Raw genomic sequence first — 19,868 nt, forward strand, 5'->3', positions numbered from 1 at the left:
TGTGTGCTGTGCTGTGCTTAGTCTCTCAGTCATGTCCGACTCTGCAACCTTATGGACTATAGCTCACCAGGGGGATTCTGTCCATGGGGAGCCTGTCCATAGGGATTCTCCAGGCAAGAATACTGGAGTAGGTTGCCATGCCCTCCTCTAGGGGGTCTTCCCAACCCAGGGATCAAACCCATGTCTCTCGAATTGCAGGCAGATTCTTTACTGTCTGAGCCACCAGGGAAGCCCATGAATACTGGAGCAGGTAGCCTATTCTTTCTCCAGGGGATCTTCCTGACCCAGGAATCGAACTGGGGTCTTTTGCATTGAAGGCAGATTCTTTATCCCCTGGACTTCCAGAGAAGCCCCTACAGCGTCTATAATTTTAGTTTTTGATGGGAGTTTTACCTTCCACTTCCATTTTCAAAACTTATAGCTTAAAGCTCTCAGCAAGGTTGATGTGACTAACACGCACTACAGTATCTAGTCCTCTTTTATATCAACAAAGTTTTCAAAGTCGCATTTGTGTATTTGAGGAAACCAAGAAATTTTAGTTAGAATACTTTTAAGGAGAGACTGATAAAGGATATGCTTTATAACTTTCACAAACAAACACAGTTAGGAACATTATAATACTCTTCAGTTTTCAAGTGGTTAAGGATACTGCACTTGAGTTGAACTTGGTAAGTTACAATGCACAGTCTTACATTCCTTAACTTTTCACAAGCCTAATAAAAATTACAGCAACCCTGATGGATGGGCAGTTGCTTGGACATTTGCATATTTTCCACCTAAAATATTTACATTTATACTAGCAAATGCCCCAAATTACTTAGAAAATCCATATGTTAGTTATTAACAATGTTCCTTTTACTTTATAAATATCCATTCCACTAAGTAACCATATCTTTACTTAAGTGTCATATGCACATAATGACTAATGAAGAAAAAATAATTTATTACTTACATATTTTTATAGCTTCTAAAAGGAGACAGAAAAACAGCGTCTAAGCAGGGGCTGGGGGGAGCGACGAGAGGAAAAAGAATAGAAAAGAATGAAACTGATGCTAAGCCCTCTGACCTACTAATGGATTCTTGAAGAAAGACTTTGAGGAGATTAATTTGAAAGGAAAATGAAGTGGAGCCCTGAGCTGTTACTTGCTGAACACTCTCACTGTAGAGTAATGCGAGTTATTTTCTCAGTAAATGTATTGCCACAAGTCAAGATCACTAATATATATTCAACCATTCCCCGTGAACAATTTATAATTATTCAAGTAAAGACTTCTTCTCCTCCATGGCCTCTTCATTTACCTCCTCATTCGTCCTCTATTGTTCTGCTTTTCATGAACACAGCTCACTGAAGCCTGAAGACAAAAATATCCTAATCAGGAGTAGTCATGGGATTATGAAGCCAAAGCAAGAAGGAAAACAAAATCAAAACCCCATTTCAACTGCCATGCTGATAACTTTGTGCTCCTTAACCATAGTGCTCAAAGAATGCATATGATAACTGTGTTATTATTTAAGTACTGCTATTGATAATCATGAAGTTACTGATATGTATTAATAGATACAGGAATTATATGCTTGTGAGTTCTGAGACATTTATTTTTGATGGTTTCTTTTTAACCTCACCCATAGATAAATTTTGGTAATAAAAAATGTATGGATAAACTATCCATAGTACATCTACACTCATTTTTTTTTGTCATCTACACTCATTTTATGCCCAAGTAAGAATGATGCCAAAACACTTCCAGTAATAAAAGCACAATTACATTTACTAAGTCAAAAGCAAAATGATAATGAAGGAGAAATGGAGGTGAAATTGGTAATAATAAATGTTCACAATAATAATAAGATAAAAACATGCAAATTCTCTGTAGTATAATATTAACAATAAAAATGAGGTTTACTATGTTCCAAGGGTAATGGTAAAGTAACTTGTTACCAGCGTAATTCTCCTGCCCAAACAATTGCAAACTGTAAACGAAGTATAAAATGCAACTGTGGAAAGGCACTGGAGAGTCACAGAAAGCATATGGAAACTGGAGGGGATTCAACTCTTGAGAGAAAGGAACCAAAGTAGGTAAGATCACATTTGTTTGGCTTTTCCCCCAAGCCTTTCCCCAACCCAAATACCTAAATTCAGATCAAAAAGAAAGCTGCACTCTCATTTCCCTGAGAAGTCAGAGAACACATTTAGTTCATATTTAGAGCCCCTGGAAATCGAGGGACCGACAGTGGAGAACACCAAAATCTGTACAGAAACTCCTCTCAAATCCTTAGTTGACTGCAGAACAGCTCATAATGGGAGGGGTGGCGGCAGGCGGGGGGCAAGGTTATCAACTAAAAGTCTGAAAAAGCTGAGCAAAAATTTCCGCAGCTTCCCATAGCAAGAGGAACATTGCAGTTCATGTCTGGCCAAGTCATAGTGACTTTCCATTGAAACAAAAACGTATCAGGACTAGAGACTCAACTGCAAAATAAAAACAAAGACCTACTTAACAAAGTGAAAGCCAAGCCTCCACCTTCCTAATTTCTCAGAACTCAGCCTGCCCGAACAAAACCCAACCTTGTTCAGAGAAAAACAATGGTGTCTAGAGTTGTAGAGTCTACAGCATATCATTTGAAACAGAATAGAATGAAGGAATTGGTAAAAATGAGACAAAGACCTTAATATGGTTAAAACGATTTCTTCCACTTTATTCTTCTATTTCAAGATCAACTACACTAGAGACTATGTCTTTCCATATAACTTTTAAAAAAGTTTGTCTATGTCTATAGGAAATTTTGCTTGGACTTTGATAGGAATCTAATTAACCCTATGATCAGTTTGGGGAAAAGTAACATCATTATAATATTGAGTCTTCCAGTCCATGCACATAATACACCTTTCCATTTATTTAGGTTGTCTTCAATTTTGTTCATGAACATTTTGTAACTTTTAGCATATGGAATCTATAAATATTTTATTAAGTTTTATGTCTAATGTTACAATTTCTTTAGGGTGATTGTAAATGGCAGTGTATTTTAAACTTTGATTTCCACACGGCCATTTTTAATACGTAGAAATGTGATTAATTCATTGTATCTTGTGAAATTGATGAACTAACTAATTAAATAAAGAAGACTTTATGTTGATTCATTGATTTTCTACATAGGCAATCATGTCATCTACAAGTATAAGCATATTTATTTTTTATTCTCCATTCTGTAAGCCTTTGATTTCTTCTTGCCTTGTTGCAGTAGCTAGAATTACTGATATTATGTTGAAATAAAAGTGATAAAGGCAGACATCTTTGTCTTGCTCCTGATCTTAGAGGGAAAATGTTTAGTGTTTCTGCATTGATGCCAGCTATAGATAGTTTATAGATACCTCTATCAGTTTAAGGAAGTTCCCCTCTATTTCTAGCTTGCTGAGAGTCTTTGTCATGAATGTTTTTTGGGTATTGTCAAATATTTTTCTTCATCATTTGATATATTCGTATGATCTGTCACTTTTAGCCTATTGATAGTGTAGATTAAATTGATTGATTTTAAAAAGTTGAACTACTCTTGTATTCCTAGAATAAATCTACTTGTTTAAGGTTTATAATTCTTTTGATGTGTTGTTGGATTACATTTATTAATATTTTGTTAAGGATTCTTGTCTAAATTTATGGAATATATTGTATCTGTAGTTTTCTTTTTTGGTACTGTTATTGTCTAATTTTGAGGTCAAGCTACTACTAGCCTCATAAAATGAGTGAAAATATTTCTCTCCATTTCTTTTTCCAGGGGTAAATTGTGTGGAAAATGGTGTCAAATATTTAAAACTTTTGTACACTTCTCCAGTCTTTTTCTTTTTCAAGAGATTTTAGTAACAAATTTAATTTCTTTAATGAGGATGATACAACCATTCAGGTTATTCCATCTTACTTAAAGCTTGTAATGTATGGTTTGAAATTTTTTTGGTCTATTTCTTTTAAGTTGTTGAATTTGTGAAAATAAAGCTATTACAGTAATACCCAGTTATCCACTTAAATGTCTGTAGAATCTGTCATTATATCACATATTTTACTCCTGATATGTAGAGTTTTTGCTAGTCTTGCTAAAAAAAAAGTTATCAATTATGCTGTTTTTAAAGAAACATCTTGAAAAATATTATGACACTGTCTTTTGGCCTTCGTAGTATCAGATGAAAAATCCACTGTTTCCCTATAAGTAATATGTTAGTCTATCAGGCTCTTTTCAAGATTGTTTAATGTCTTTCACTTTCTGGGTTTATCCAATCTGAACTTCACTCAGCTTTTTATATCCATAAGTCTTCTACTAACTTTGGGAAATGTCAGCCTTTATTTCTTCAGCTAATTTTTTAGGTTCAATTTCTATTCTCTTTCTGAGTATCTTATGATAACCTGTTAGCTCACTGTTGGTTTGTTATTCATTTATTGTCCCTGACATCCTGTTGATATTGTTCTTATTCTCAGTCTACTGTCTCTCCGTTGTTCAGATTGGGTAATTTCTACTGATTTGCACTTAGGTTCCATGATTCTACCCTCTGTCATCTCCCCTCTACTATTAAGGTGACCCAGTGAGTTTTTTAATTTGGTTATTATATTTGTCAGTTATATAATTTTCATTTGGTTCCTTTCCATAATTGCCCTTTCTTATCTATACATTTCTTTTCATTTTCATTAAAAATTCATACTGCTTGTTGAAGCATTTTTCTTATGGCTGTTTAAAATCCTTGTTAAATAATTCCAACATCTGATTGATTTCAGTATTGTTTCTACAGATTTTCGTTTCTCATTTATGTTATTTTCTTGTTTACTGGTATGGTAAGTAATTTTCTGTTATGCATGCATGCATGCTAAGTCACTTCAGTCATGTCAGACTCTGTGCAACCCTATGGACTATAAGCTCACAAGGATCCTTTGTCCATTGGATACTCCAGGCACGAATACTGGAGTTGGGCTGCCATGCCTTCCACCAGGGGATCTTCCCAACCCAGGGATCGAACCTGAGTCTTCTATGTCTCCTGTATTGGCAAGCAGATTCTTTACCACCAGCACCACCTGAGAGGCCCCAGTTTTCTGTTATATCCTGGGCACTTTGCATATTATGCTATCAGTACTCTTGCCTGGAGAATCCCATGGGCAGAGGAGCCTGGTGGGCTGCTGTCTATGGGGTTGCACAGAGTCGGACACAACTGAAGAGACTTAGCATAGTCACTTCAGCCGTGTCCAACTCTGTGCGACCCCACAGACGGCAGCCCACCAGGCTCCCCCGTCCCCGGGACTCTCCAGGCAAGAACACTGGAGTGGGTTGCCATCGCCTTCTCCAATGCATGAAAGTGAAAAGTGAAAGCAAAGTCACTCAGTCATGTCCGACTCTCAGCGACCCCATGGACTGCAGCCTACCAGGCTCCTCCGTCCATGGTTTTTCCAGGCAAGAGTACTAGAGTGGGGTGCCATTGCCTTCTCCGTTGCATATTATACAAAATGCAAAAACCTTATGCATCATTTTTTAGTAGGGAGTCCCCCTTTTTAGGTATAGTGTGAGGGTTGAATGGGTATGGTTGACCAACTTCCCTGTGGGTCCTGTCAACATCATGCCAGCAAAAGCGTAGCACTGACTCGCACTGCCACGTTGGCTCTGAATGAGGTTTTAAGATCACCTCCCCTCTGGACTCCACTGTCACTAAGCATAGAGTAAACAGAGGACTGACTCATACTTCTCTGTTGTCACATGGTGGGGGTCAGACACTCGGCTCTGCACAGGTCCCCCTGACACTACAGGAGGAAATAAAGGCAGAGTGCCAACCAGCACTGCCTGCCACCACCTTTTTTTACCTCATAATGCCAGGTGGGGGTGGAGGCTCAGCTCCCCACCAGGACAAGAGATGGCACTTCACACTACCTCAGTGAGTCTCATTGCTGGGTAGGGTTCAGCTCAATCAGCAGACCCTGCCAGCACTACCCTGAGAGGCGGGATCAGTGTCATCTGCTTCCACCAGGTGAGAAAAGTAAGAGCCACTTCCCACAGCCTCCCTGATAACGACTCTGACAGGAAAATCAAAGGGCTGCCTACTTCTGCCCTATGGGGAATGGAAGATCAACTACCCCCTCCTTCTTACCAATTGTACCCTGGCAGGGGAATCAGACAGCTGCTGCCTGCTTCTGCTGGGCAGAGATGGAAGAACAGCTTCCAGCTGGGCCTCACCGACAGCTCACGGTGGGGGAACCAGAGTGCGCTGCCGCTCTCTGTGGGGAGTGATGGTGGAACCGTGAAAGGCAGAAGGGGATTTTCTCGTCACTACTGTGTCATTCCTAAAATGCTGAAGTCCATGGCTGCCGACCTTATTTCCACCTTTCAGTTTTCCTGTGCTTAATGTTATGTTATATCCAGAGATTTTTTTTAGCTGTATGAAGAAAAATCTGGGAGGAGTGTCAGGCTTCTTCATTTTGGGTAAAACAGAAATACTCCCTTACGGCAGAGCCAGGAGCATGCCCTTCAATTATATACATACATATATATATATATATATATATACACACACACACACACATATATATGTAATATGTGTGTGTATTATTGAGGATTAATTAATATAACCATAAAACTCACTTCATTTATTTAAACACATAATTAATGGTTTTTAGTATATTTATATGGCTTCCCCAGTGGCTCAGTGGTAAAGAATCTGCCTGCGATCCAGGAGCTGCAGGAGACATGAGTTTGATCCTTGGGTCAGGAGGATCCCCGGGAGGAGGGCATGGCAACCCACTCTAGTATCTTGCCTGGAGAATTCCATTGACAGAGTAGCCTGCCGGACTGCAGTCCCTGGGATCTCAAAGAGTTGGCCAGGACTGAAGCAACTTAGCACGCACAGTATCTTTATAGAGGTGGACAACTATCACCACAATCAACTTTAGGACATTTTCATCACCCCCCACCCAAAATCCCATATGCACTAGCAGTCACTCTTCATTTCTCCCCAGCTTCTCCAGCCCCAGGGAACCACTAATCTACTTTCTCTCTAAATATCTGTCTATTCCATTTCATATTAATGGAATAATATAAAGTCAGTCTTTAGTGATTGCCTTCTTTCACTTAACATAATGTTTACAAAGTTTACCCATGGTGTAGCATGTATCAGTACTTCATTCCCTTTTATGTCTAAATAATATCTCATGGTTTGGATATACCATATTATGCTTATCCAAAAACTCATCAGTTGAAAGACTTTTGGGTTGTTTCTATTTGGGAGCTATTATTTTAAAAGCTACTATGAATAATTGTGTATAGGTTTTCATTTCTCTTGGATGTACACCTAGAAGTAGGTTTGCTGAGTCTTTATCATAACTCTATATTTATCCTTTTGCAAAACTGCCAAATTGTTTTCCAGAGTGGTTGCACCATTTCACATACCCACCAGTGTTGTAAGAAACCCCTAATTTCTCTACATTCACTCTAACATTTTTTATTATCTGCCTTTTTTGTGTAGTCATCTTAGCAGGTATGGTTTTGATAGTCATCTCCTTAATGCCTATGTCTACTGAAAAATATTGCACAACCTAAAACTTGAGAATTATGGTTTATTTGGTGGGACAAAACTGAGGACTTAAGCCCAGGATGCAGCCTCTCAGAGAGCTCAGAGAAACTGCTCCAAAGATGTAAGAGAAGAGCCAAGATATACAGGAGCTTTTGCAACAAAGATCAGGTATTGGAACTTCAAAAGATTGCTGTTGATTAAAGAAAACCAGGTATCTCAAGTTAAGGAATTTAACACTAGTTTATATATAGGAAGATGTAAGAGTTGAAAACTTTCCTTGAATATGCACCTTAGCTATCTAGGGCCAGTATTCTGGCTTTTTCCCACCCGGAGTGCCCGCAGGGTGCACCACTCCAGGTGGCAGCAGTGGCTGGGGGCTGGGCAGCTGGCAGCCAATTTGTCTCCATCTTGAACTTCCTCAGGGCTCATTATCAGGGGCAGTAATGTGAAAGGTTGACAGCGGCAACATCCTTTGTGTACTGATATGGCAGGCAACACTTTTCATTCACAACTAGTAATACTGAGAATATTTTTATATGTTTCCTGGCAATTTGTATACTTCCTTGGAGAGATGTCTATTCAGATCCTTTGTCCGTTTTTTTAACTGGGCTAAATTGCCTTTTTATAATTGAATTGTAAGACTCTTAATACATTCTATAGGCAAGTTCCTGATCAGATATATGTTTAGATATATGATAAATGCTTTCATGAGTTCTCTTTTTACTTTCTTAAGAGTATCCTTTGAACGACAAAGGTTTTTAACTTTGGTGACGTCCAACTTGAATTCAGTATTTAAAAATCAGGTAGAATTGTGATGGATATTGTTTTTCTTCAGTAGTATATACACTCTATATTTGCTGCTGCTGCTGCTGCTAAGTCGCTTCAGTCGTGTCCGACTCTGTGCGACCCCATAGATGGCAGCACATCAGGCTCCCCCGTCTCTGGGATTCTCCAGGCAACAACACTGGAGTGGGTTGCCATTTCCTTCTCCAATGTATGAAAGTGAAAGTGAAGTTGCTCAGTCGTGTCCGACTCATAGCGATCCCATAGACTGCAGCCCACCAGGCTCCTCCGTCCATGGGATTTTCCAGGCAAGAGTACTAGAGTGGGGTGCTATTGCCTGCTGGTCTGTCTTTATTTGTGTTATCTATTGAGTAGATACCTAGAAAAATTTAAGGCATCCTGTAAAATTTTCCTGGGCCACCTTTTAAGCTCATTAAGGAGCACCTATTGGGGATAAAGCTTATATGACTATTACATAAATACATGGTCTGTGTGAAGTTTTTACTTTATTTTGTTTGCTCTTATCTTTTCCTCTTAATGGGTGTCCCATGTAGCTCAGCTGGTAAAGAATCTGCCTGCAGAGGAGACCCCGGTTCCATTCCTGGGTTGGGAATATCCCCTGGAGAAGGGAACGGCTACCTACTCCAGTATTCTGGCCTGGAGAATTCCGTGGACCATATAGTCCATGGGGTCGCAAGGAGTCAGACACAACTGAGCAACTTTCACTTCACTTCACTTTCATCTTAACAGTTTTAGGAATATTTCCAAGTATCTACAAATTGTTTGATTCATGTATATGATTGTGTCATGAATGTAAAATTCAGCTGTCATATGTGGCACAGGAGAAAAAAAGGTAGAGAGATGTATTAATCAGTGTTCTTCAGAAACACAGAGCCAACCGGATATATACATATATAGGTATATAAAAGACTGCCAATGTCTAATGCAGTGTAAGATGTATCAGCTCAAGGAGACAGTGAGAAAACAGTGAACATACCATTCCTCTGTGTTTTTGTTCTATTCAGGCCTCCGAGGGACTATGCGATGCCCACCAGTATTGGTGAGAGCTGTCTTCTTTATGCAGTCTACTGATTCAAATGCTAATCTCTTCCAAAGACACCCTAACAGACACATACAGAGATAATTGTTTAGCAGCCATCTGGGCATCCCAGTCAAGTTGACACATTAAATTCACTGTCACAAAAATCGTGTGACAGTCATCATAGCTGTTTATATCTAGGAAAGGACCAAAATCTTGACATGAAAGTTGCATTCTGTCTGAGCTAGATGTAGAGTTCAGGGAGGACTCCAAGGAATTGTCTGTAGGTGTCATAGATGCCATCCTGTGCATGGCTTGAGGCCTCTGCTAAAATCTTCCCATGAATCATGGGCAGCCACCAAACCATCCAGTATTAAGAGTTCTCTGTCACAACAGAGATAATAGATTCTGAAAACAGCAAAAGAAAGTGATCAATATTCTATCATGTTTCATGGTGTTTGATTTTCAAGAAAAATAAATGCCAACTAAACTGCTTTAAAATGAGATGCACTCAAGGGAAAAAAGCCTAAAGCTTGGACCCAAAAATCATTTCCTAAAACAATTTTATGGGGGCATAAAATCCCAGCATTATAGCATAATGTGTAATACTATTTTATAGTGTAGAGTATTAGTTTAGACATTACACTTTGTTCAGTAATAGCTTATTGAATATGTAGCATGTGAAAAGACAATAATAAAAGCATGAACATTGTAAAACATGGATTTGAAGGTGCAAGCAGTTGCTCATCCTGAGATTTTACAAGCATTGTATTTTGGAATGGCTTGCCTAGAGTTTTGTAATTTATTGATCACGGATTAAATAAACTACAAAACAAACTAATTAACTGAGTTCAAAGAATGTAAATCTTATTTGAGATGTAATATGCCTAGTATTCTGGGATTGCAATTACTCCATATTATAGAAAAAACTACATAAAAATATTTTCCCTGTATATTCCCTACAGATGTGTTTTTCAATTTCTTAAAACTGTCCCCACAGAATGTTTGGCTGACCAATTAAGTAGCATGCACAATCTACATTAGAGGCATTAGAAGAAGAAGAAAATAAGTAGTTTGAATATGGGCTTCTTAGAAAGGAACAGCTCATGAAATTCTAAAGGTATAAATGTGGCAGAGGATGTATATTCCTTTGCCAGTGGCCTGTGGAGCAAGGGAATGCAAAACAGTAGCAGTCACCTGAAACCGTACATAGGACCTTGTTCTTTGATAAAAATCATTTTTTTATAATTTCTAAAAAGAAATATATCCATGACAGAAATTTTGAAATAATAGCAGATTATAAAAAAGAAAATTAAAATTACTTTTTTACAATAATAATATGTATAATTTATACATAAAAATAAAATCATAATCCTATATCTGGGTGTATATTGCGATCAAGTAGATTTCCAAACTATATGACTTTCCCAACAAAGGTCCATCTAGTCAGTGCTATGGTTTTTCCAGTAGTTATGTATGGATGTGAGAGGTGGACCATAAAGAAAGCTGGGCACTGAAGAACTGATGCTTTTGAACTGTGGTGTTGGAGAAGACTCTTGAGAGTCCCTTGGACTGCGAGGAGATCAAACCACTCAATCTTAAAGGAAATGAGTCCTGAATATTCATTGGAAGGACTGATGCTGAAGCTGAAACTCCAAAACTTTGGCTATCTGATGTGAAGAACTAACTCACTGGAAAAGACTCTGATGCAGGGAAAGATTGAAGGCAGGAGAAGAAGGGGACAACAGAGGATGAGATGGTTGAATGGCATTACTGACTCGATGGACATGAGTTTGAGCAAGTTCTGGGAGTTGGTGATGGACAGGGAAGCCTGGCGTGCTGCAGTCCATGGGGTCACAGAGAGTTGGACACCACTGAGCTGAACTGAACTGACTGAACTGAACTGAGTATTAATTACATAGAAAGTATACTATATATTTCACAAAATCGCCCCCATGACATTGTCACCTTGGCCCCAAGTGGCATTCACCTCATCTCTGAGCAGCAGTTATAGTCCCCTCTCACCTTAGATACCACCACGACTTCAAATCGTCATTTCTTATCCTTGCAGGGCCTTTAGTAAAGATGTCATTGTGAAAAAAGGAAGCTATAAATGCCAAGAAGGGCTGAGCTATAGGTCTTGAAATACTAGCATTTTCACTTTTAATAAGTGAGATTTACAAATCCTGAGTATGCAAAGATATAGCCTCCATTATACTGTATTTATTACGTAGAGAGTGTATTATACTTTTCACAGAATGGCCCCATGACATTGTCACCTTGGCCCCAAGTGGCATTCACCTCATCCCTGAGCTGCAGCTACAGTCCCTCTCACCTTAGATACCACCACCACTTCAAGTTGTCATTTCTTATCCTTGCAGGACTATTAGTAAAGATGTCACTGTGACAAAAGGAAGTTATAAATGCCAAGAAGGGCTGAGCTACAGGTCTTGAGATACTAGCATTTTCAGTCTTAATCAGTGAGATTTACAAATTCTGAGTATGCAAAGATATAGCTTTCATTATACTGTACTTTACTGAATTTAAGACACCATCATTTGTAAGATGCACTGTTATTTTACGTACCATTAGGAAAGAAAATTCAGTGCAAACTAAATTCTGATATGCCATGGATTGTGAGCTGCATCGCAATTTCAGATATGTTAAAATGTGGGGGAAAAAGGTATATTTTGAGGTATATCTTGGAATCAGTGAACTAAGGTATTTCTATAACTGTACTTAACTTTCAACCTCCATTTTTAGTGATAACAGGAACACTGATCTTGTCAGTTCAAAGTAAACTCTGTCTTTTCTGGATTTTACTCAGTCTCATTTGGATAACAGTCAATTCAGAATTCTCCTGGAGATAGTTCAGAGGGAAGGACCTGCTTTTTTAATTTCAAGGTATTACATCGTCTTAGCCTCAGTCCTCCACAGGCCATGGTAGCCTCCACTGGGATATGACACAACCTGTTTTAGACATCGGTGGCCCCTCCTTGGCTTTGTTCTCCTGGTCGATACATTCTTTGCCCAGCATAACCAAACTGCAGGGTGCCTCCATGTCCTCCAGCCCTTTTGGCTATCAGTCAAGAAGCTCTGGCACTCCCAGCTAACATCCCCACCTTAGGTGAGATGCAGGACCCATCTGTGTATGCATCTCCCTCAACTAGGCCACGTTTCTGCTCTGTCTCCATACTGGGCTCTATGCTTCTCAGGAAGACTTGTAATTTTTCCTGATTACAACCTGGGGAGAAAGATTTAGATCTTCTTCTTATGGAGACCCTCCAACACAGGGAATTTCAATCCCAGGATAAGCCAGGTATATGTCCTTCTCACCCCTTTACAGATCACTGTCTTGTCCTAGCAAAGGGGCTTGTATAATTCAATGGAGCTATGAGCCATGCCATGTAGGGCCACCCAAGATGGATGTGTCATTGTGGAGAGTTCTGACAAAATGTGATCCACTGGAGGAGGGAATGGCAAACCACCCAGTATACTTGCCGTGAGAACCTCGTGAACTGTATAAAAGGACAAAAAAGACATGATACTGAAAGATGAGCTTCCCTGGTCTGAAGCTGTCCAACATGCTACTGGGGAAGAATGGAGAAGAACTACTAATAGCCCCAGAAAGCATGAAGCATCTGGGTCAAAGTAAATGATGCTTAGTTGTGGATGTGTGTGGTGACGAAAGTAAAATCCGATGCTGCCGAGAACAGTATTGCATAGGAACCTAGAATGTTAGGTCCATGAATCAAGTAAATTGGAAGTGGTCAAGCAAGGGATGGTAACTTGGATGAGTTACAAGCTAGAATCAAGATAGGCAGGAGAAACATCAACAACCTCAGATATGCAGATGATACCACTCTAAAGGTAGGAAGTGAAGAGGAACTAAAAAGCCTCTTGATAAGGGTGAAGGAGGAGAGTGAAAGAGCTGGCTTAAAACTAAATATTAAAATCATGGCATCTGGCCCCATTACTTCAAGGCAAACAGAAAGGAAAAAAGTGGAAGCAGTGACAGATTTCCTCTTGTTGGGCTCTAAAACCACTGCAGATGATGACTGCAGCCATGAAATCAGAAGACGTTTGCTTCTTGGCAGGAAAGGGATGACAAACCTAGACAGTGGCTGAAAAGCAGAGACATCACTTGGCTGATAAAGGTCCATCTAGTCAAGGCTGTGGTCTTCCCAGTGGTCATGTATGGTTGTGAGAGCTGGACCATATAAGAAGGCAGAGCACCAAAGAATTGATGCCTTTGAACTGTGGTGCTGGAGAAGACTCCTGAGAGTCCCTTGAACTGCAAGGAGATCAAACCAGTCAATCTTAAGGGAAATCAACCTGACTACTCTTTGAAAGGACTGATGCTGAAGCTGAAACTCCAGTATTTTGGTCATCTGATGCAAACAGCTGACTCATTCAAATAGTCCCTGATGCTGGGAAAGATTGAGGGGGCAGAAGAAGAGGGCATCAGAGGATGAGATGGCTGGATGGCATCACTGCTGCAATGGACATGAACTTGGGCAAACTCCGGGAGATGATGAGGGACAGAGAAGCCTGGCGTGCTGCATCCATGGAGTTGCAAAGAGTCAGACATAACTGGTCAACTGAGCAACAACAACAACTTTTCTCGGGGATTCGCAGCAACCAATTTTATCCTTCTCTTTTCTTCACTCCTTCCCTCAATCAACTGACTTTATCTTTACTCCCAAGAGCAGAAAAATCTGGCTAAATATTCAGACTAAACAATTATTTGTGCCAGAATCATGGCTGGCACAAATTCAAATTCAAATGGCTAGAGTTTAACTCTTTCTTGTTCTGGTTGATCCCTCACCCTAAAGGCAGCTTATATGGAAATTTTGGGGGAAAGGAGCAAGGGAGCTGAGCAGTGGGAATGAGAAGAAATCTTAGGGAACTTGTCAAAATACAATGCCACCAACAGTAATTCTGTGATACCTAGCCACATTCCTCCTAAAATACCAGAAGGGATTAAGCCTTTGCTTTATATGAGTATGCACAATTTAATCATATCTTAAGTTAAATTTTCTGGGTGGGTACTTTTAGGAGGACTCTGTAGGACTAGCAAAACATTAGACATTACTTCAAAGATATACTCCATTTCCAAAGATCTGAGGTACTGGGTACAACAATTGAGTTAAAGTCCAATGTATTTTAGGAGTTATTCCAGTATTGTCCCTGGGAAGCAATGGAACCATATGTGGCAACCCTACAGTACATGCTTTGAGAACTACTTTGCTCCCTTTGAGAAAAGCCAGGTTGCAGCCTGTGGGCTTCCCTGTAGCTTAGCCTGTAAAGAATCCGCTTGCAATGCAGGAGACCTGGGTTTGATCCCTGGGTTGGGAAGATCCTCTGGAGAAGGAAATGGCAACCCACTCCAGTATTCTTGCCTGGAGGATCCCATGGAGAGAAGAGCCAGACAGGCTACAGTCCAAGGGGTCGCAAAGAGTCAGACACGACTGAGCCACTAAAAGCCAGGCTGCAGCCTGTAGCCCACTGAACTGACTCCACAGAACCGCAAAGCCACCTCTATTGCACTAGGGGAACCAATTTCTCAGTTTGAGATTGTAGTACACTGATGTCAAAAAATGGCCTCAATTCTCCACTCTTCTTTTATCCACAGGTTGGCCTTATGATTTAATGTGGCTGATAGAAAGGGCAGAAGTGGCTATTTCTGAACCCAGACTACCAAAGCTCTTGCATATTTCTACTTCCTCTCTTTTAGAACACTGTCCAGTACCATGAGAACAATCTTATGCTGGTCTGCCAAATAATGAGTTGCCTCAATCAACCAATGGCTCCCCTGATACCTGAGTTGGTAAAGAATCCGCCCGCAATGCAGGAGACCCCGGTTTGATTCCTAGGTTGGGAAGATCCCCTGGAAAAGGGAAAGGCTATCCACTCCAACATTCTGGCCTGGAGAATTCCATGGACTGCATAGGCCATGGGGTCTCAGAGAGTCAGACATAACTGAGCAACTTTCAGTTCAGTTCACTTCACTTCCATCAACAGAAAACAACCTACCCCCAAACATTCTATTTCAGGCAACCCCAGTCATTCTGCTGAGTGACTCACACAAGCTCAGCCAAGATCAAATCTGCCAAGCTGACCTATAAGCTCAGGAACAATAATGAAGTGCTTATAGCTTTAATGCTACCTTTGGGAGTGGTTTATCATTCAGCAATAGAGAAGGACCAGCGAGGGCAGCCCTTTGAGCACCTGATGTGCCAGAAATCTCTATAGAAGTTAATACCTAGGAGACAATGCTGCCTTAACAAAACACAGGACATATACCATTAGCTTTGGGACTAAGTAAGGAGCAGACGCTGAAAAACAGAGAGCAAACTGTTGGCAAAAGTTGGGGAAATGGTGATGAAATTATACTGGAGGATGGAACTATAATGACCTGTATTAAAGAGAGCAAAACAGTTGACAAAACAATTGTCTGGTTTAACGGAAGATGTAAAATATATCAAATGAACCTTTGGGTTTGACTCAGGAAGTCTCTAGGCAAAATGTTTAAAGTGTTCTAGTTGTACCTGATATGATACAGACAGGGAGGGAAAAAAAAAAAAGATAAGATAAAGAAGTAATTAACCAGTTTGGAAACTGACTTTGGAAGAAATATCATGACCATAACATAATGAGGTAGAAAATAAAACTATTTCTCATCACCAGTTTCCTTAGCTTGAGGACAAAAGTGAAATCAAGTGTTAAGGTTTGCAAAAGAATTAGGTGGTCCCTTAAAGGTCCTCTGACTTAAACAAAAGGACTTACTGGAATCTTCAGAGTTGGTTCCACAGAAGTCATCCCAAAGTAGCAGCAAGTCTAGAGAAAGAGAGTAATGTTTGGTTTTTGTCCAATGGAGTGAAATTTTGTTCAGTTCATAGGAAGATCAGAAAGTTGTGAGAACACCACTAGGATGGATTAAAAGGAACAGATTGTTCAAATTTTAAAGAAGTCTTGGTCTTCAACTTGCTATACAAGGAAACAGGCTACAAGTTTCTTATCTGTTAGTAAAAATGAGCTGCTTCTTCAGAGTCAGAGCGAAAGGTGATGAAAAACAGAGGACCGCAATGCTATTCACAGGAAGCAGTAGAGACAACGGGGCCGAGAAGACAGTTCCAGGGAGAAGAGCCCAGGTCTGATCAAGGAACATCACCAGCCTCCAGGAGAGGAGGATCTGGCAGTCTGTTCCCAGCTGGGTTTCCAAATCTCTACAAACCAGTGACAGCTATGTACTGCCCATCCTTCTCTTATTTAACAAGAGTGTTGTCTGTAGTTACCTTGTTATCCCTGTGGTGTGTATGTGGGTGGTAGTTAACTTATCATTTCAGTTCATACGTTTCTGTATCAAAAGAAGCCACATCTTATAGATCACATTTGAATCTGATTTAAATCTTTAAACTCTGGAATTCAAACTTGATATCATGATTGATTAAAACTTTTGGGAACCTGGAGATAAGGAGGCGGAAGGCAGCTTTCATAAAATGGCCCCAATTCTCTCCCTACCCTCTTTTATCCATAGCCTTTGTAATGTGACTTTGCAGCTCCTCCCATCAAGAAGTGGACTCTCTTTTCCTTGTTGAGTTGTTCCTCCTAATGAATTGTGGCAGAAGTAATGGTACACAAGACTTGAACCTAGACCTCTAAACATGGTACAAATCTCTCTCTTTCTCCTCTGTCCCTCCCTAGCTACTCGCTAGTCCACTGGAGGGACAGGTGGCCTTGTTATCTTTTTCACTGTAAACAGCAAGCAACTAGCTCCCAAATATTTCAGGGAGGAACAGATACACCAGTTGACAGCAAATTCATGAGTGAACTCTCCAAGATCAGCCAACCCTGGCCCAGATCAGTAAAATCATCCAGCTGACCTACAAACTTCCTGATCAAAAGCAAAATGTCCACTGTTTAAATCATTAAGTTTCAGATGGCTTGTTACACTACAACAGTTAGCTGATATAAGATGATGCTCTACCAGGAGGATCATAGGGAAAATATCATCAATATTTTTCTATCAATTCTTAGGCATACCTTATATCTTTTTGAAAAATTATTTTTCTATTAACCAATTTCTGTTGCTTGCATCCGAACATCTAATTTATAAACTGATTATCATAGATTATCGTCAAGGAATGTTTCACAAAGTTAAAATACATACTTTAAAAATTATTTAAAATTATATATACTTTAAAAATTTATTTAAAATGCATGTATTAACATTATACATGCATAATAAGAGAAAAAATGTTTAGAAGGCTCTTTGGGGAGCTGGTATGTAATTTAATAATTCTGCCTCAGTTTATTTTTTCAGTAAAATTCAATTTTCAAAATTACATCTTCAACGTTTAAGACCATATGTATAACAAGTTCTATCTTTCTAAAATTATTTCTACCATTCCATGTATATTTGCCAACAGAGAGATATCTGAGAGCCACATATGTATCAGGATTTGTGGTTACTATGTCTGAAATATGTTAAACAAGTGACTCCACTCAGTCTAGGCAAAGATCAATCAGTTCAGGTAAGACAAAGATGTTCAAACTTTCTCTTTGACCAAATATGCTGATTGATCTATTGAATTAAATCAATATAATACAACTTGTAACTCTATGAAGATCAAGATTAATTATATCAGAAGTATTCACTGATGGAAAAACTCTAATAAAACTAAAAGACATATGCCTTCATATTTTCCAGACCTTGGGAAAGAAGAACAAACTACAGCATAACATGATCCTTTTCTCACTTCCTATAGGATCAACATTTTTTAATCCACTCATTCTTCATGAGCATCATCTAATAAATCAGATGATCCCAAAGAAGACACAGAATGACATTAATTGTGGGCCATCATACTTTTGTTGAATAACTCTCAGTAGTAATTTTCTAATTGATTTCACAAAACAAAACCAGAAATTCAGAGAAAATTCCTAAAATATTAGTCTTTGCTTTTTTTCTAAAACAATTTTGTTCAGGATAATCAATCATTTTCTTAGGATTTATATATCATAGAATTCTAGATTGCTGTCAAATCAAGATCATTGTCTCAGGTTTTAGTTTTTTTAAGCTACAATTTACATTGATACATCTTCTTCACATAGGTCATATTTCACAGTCTACAGGCAAAAATTAGGTCACCCTTGTCATTGTTGTGTTAGTCATGTTAGTTGCTCAGTTGTGCCCAACTCTTTGCCACCCCATGGACTGCAGCCCAACGAGGCCCCTCTGTCCATGAGATTTTCCAGGCAAGGATACTGAAGTGGGTAGCCATTTCTTTCTCCAGGGGATCTTCCCAACCCAGGGATCAAACCCAGATCTTCTGCACTGCAGGCAGATTCTTTACCGACTGAGCTACAAGGGAAGCCCATACCAATCTCAAAACTCTGTTTTAGGGACTTACCTGACTGTCCAGTGATTATTACTTCATCCCCACTCCATCCACTGTCAATGCAGGAGGTATGGGTTCAGTCCCTGTTCAGGAAGCTAATATCTCCCATGCCTCTCAGCCAAAAGATCAAAGCACAAAACAGAAGCAAATTCAACAGACTTTAAAAATGGTCCACAAACTTAAAAAGAGTTCTCTTTTATCTGTATTTACTTACAATAGTGTAGGAACTCTTCTTTTCCATCAAGTTTTATACTAATCTATCTAGAAGTCCCTTAGGTGCTATCTCTGTGTCTCTGATCTCATGTTCTCTGTTATTATGTGGCTGGCAATCAACATCTCACTCTTCTGTTGTGCTATCTCACTGTTATACTACTATTACTTAGGCCACAGATGCCCATTACCAATATACATGCAGAAGCAGAGAAGCTGACAGTGCAGCAAGAAAGAGCCAGAGAGACTGAAGATGTCTCCATCCTGTTGATAGATAGGGCTGTTCCAGCCTCTTATGTCCTCCTGACAGTGCCATTTCTCCAAGTCATACTTTTGCCTCCATCACTGCTGCTAGGAACCAGTGATACTGATGATATGTTTTCAGAGATCAAAAGAGATTTTGATTAAATGGTGTTTTTAGTGTTTGCTTTTAGCTTTTTAAATTTATTCACCCTTAGTTTAGGGTTCCACCTTGAGATGAATCTTGGAGGTGGCAGCCCAACTGGAGGCACCACAACCGGAAGCTTTTTTTTTTTTTTTCGGCCGTGCTGTGTGGCATGTTGGATCTTAATTCCTCCACCAGGGACTGAATCTGCCCTGCCAGCTGTGGAAGCACAGAGTCTGAACCACTGGATGGCCAGGGATGTCCCCAAAATAACATTTTTTATCTGATTTTCACCAAAGCAATGTGCCTCAAATCTCTTGTTAGGCCCCTCCAGGAAGCAACATAATTCCTCATATAACCTCCTGACAAGACCCTCAACTATCAGGCACACAACTAGGCCAGCTATTATTCAAGAATAAAACATAGCTTGGGCTCAATTAGGGTCTCCTCTATTTTCATTACAAAGCAAGTGAAAACAAACAACAACAAAAACCCAACAACTATGACACTGAGTTGCTT

General features: G+C 39.6%; 1 long non-coding RNA gene across 2 annotated transcripts in view; it reads right to left on the minus strand.

The window, feature by feature from the left end:
* Window positions 1-1,210: 1,210 nt before the first annotated feature.
* The window catches only part of LOC147365749 (uncharacterized), a 115,686-nt gene continuing 97,028 nt past the window's right edge, over window positions 1,211-19,868 (minus strand). For both annotated transcript variants that reach the window (XR_015132714.1, XR_015132711.1), the window contains exon 3: window positions 1,211-1,352. This is a non-coding gene — a long non-coding RNA (uncharacterized LOC147365749). The remainder of the gene's footprint in view (window positions 1,353-19,868) is intronic.

Source organism: Bos grunniens, chromosome 9 (genome assembly GCF_055505025.1).
Source record: "Bos grunniens cultivar Pamir isolate PY7600 chromosome 9, Bosgru_T2T1.0, whole genome shotgun sequence".
In the NCBI taxonomy this organism is placed as follows: domain Eukaryota; kingdom Metazoa; phylum Chordata; class Mammalia; order Artiodactyla; family Bovidae; genus Bos; species Bos grunniens.